The following is a 1,855-nucleotide window of genomic DNA, read 5'->3' as shown; positions in this document are numbered from 1 at the left end:
GCCAAAGGCCAGTGAAAGTTGAGACGGCAGCCGGGTTTTTATCGATGTTTGCCATCCTTATGTGTGCCATCGTAAAGTCATGGTTTGCTGGAATTGCGTTTTAATTTAAATCTCCGAACTTCTGAAGCTGAGATATTCTATAGGCTTGTAATGCAGGCTACAATTTAAAAACGGGTGGGACTCATTCAAAAATTCGAGGGGGTTCGCTAGAAAACAGGGGGGTTCGCTAGAAAAGGGGGTCGGCGCCCGAACCATAAACCCCCCCCCCCCCTGGCTACGGGCCTGACTCAATTATCTATTCTGAAATAGCTGTTTTGAATTTGATGTATACAGGCCTCTTGATATTTTCATTTGATAATTTGTTTTATTTTTATACAGATACAATTTTGCAGTTTTTATATCTATTTAGTTTTGTATGCGTTTTGTATGTGTGAATGTTCCTCTGTTTTAAAGGAGTGGGACCAATAATCTTACCTTATCTTCTCTTAGAGCCTAATTGGGAATAAACGCCGGGGGTTTATTCTTCCTTGAATAAACGCCCCCTAAAATGACTGGTAAAGCAATCTAGGAAGCAACATCATTTCTCAACACATTCTATTAATGTTCTACTCCAGTTCAATTACATTTTTCTAACCTGGTTGAAATCAGTAAGTTTGAATGATCACGAAATAACACCCATTTTGACGATGGGTTCATGTTCCACATTTACAGTGAATTAAGGGGAGTTTATTTGAGTAATATATAGTTATGTTTAGTGTTGGAATTGTTTACTGCAGTAGCGTGAAAACAAATTTAACGCCCTCACAACAGAACTTAGGACTTTAAAATAATGGCTGATAAAAGTTCAAAATGAAGCGCCAAAAAAATTCCCTTGATCTTTTATCAAGAATTGTCGGCAGTTATAGAGATCTAAATAATCTGTTGTGTGATGTAACATAGAAGATAAAACTTTAAAGCATTGTCTTTTATTTATTTACTTTTTAATACCTACTTAAAAGCCGTGAGTCCACACCCATCTCAGGCCCACCATGGTTGGGACTGAGGCGCGAACATTTTGGTAAATATTGTACCTCTGATGGCACGGTTGGCGCATCGGTTGTGTGGCTTGTACCATGGAGGGAGCTCCATGCTTGACTCAGAGTTCGAAACTCTCGCTGTGCAATCTCCATGGATTATTTATGCAGTTCATTTCAACAATTTTCCGGCATCTTTTTGGACTTATGAAATCGTATTGCCGCCGAAAAGTTTGGGTCTAACCCCCCTCCCCTTAAAAAATATGTGAGGCCCCGTGGTTGGGGCTGAGGTAAGAAAATTTATGATTATGGCACCGTAAACGCCTGTTATGTGTGTATACATACATAAAAAAAAATGAATAGTTGCGTTTTCTTTTTTCCATGAAATGACAAACTCCAAAGAGAATTTTTGATTCCTAGATGGTGGGAAATGAGCTTTCCCGACTTCTGACATCGACATCGTTATTCTCGAACGATGGCCAGGACCTATGGCCGGCGCAGTATAAACCAGACCTGGGTGGAGTTAACACTAGCAATTTTAATAACCTAGGAATAACCTAAGAAAAAATGTCGTTTTTTGGTATAGGTCTCCAGGGAGTAGATCCCCGGCAACTATTTTAACTACCAGGGGCGGATTTAGAGGGGGGCTTAACAGGCTTTAGCCCCCCCCCCCCCTAAAATTTCATAGCCATTTTACAGTAGTTGTTTTTCAGTGACAAAATAAAAATGAAATACGTTTTTTAACCGATCAGCGGACAAAAAACGTAGATAAGAAAGCCGCTTTTGCCTACTTTTCAAAGTGGCGGACATGGTATCGATTGCCCCCCCCCCCACTTTTCACC

This window comes from Anneissia japonica, unplaced genomic scaffold (assembly GCF_011630105.1).
Source record: "Anneissia japonica isolate Jap-2015-1 unplaced genomic scaffold, ASM1163010v1 scaffold6997_len847652_cov182, whole genome shotgun sequence".
NCBI classification, from domain to species: Eukaryota; Metazoa; Echinodermata; class Crinoidea; order Comatulida; family Comatulidae; genus Anneissia; species Anneissia japonica.
This window is presented reverse-complemented; position numbering follows the sequence as displayed.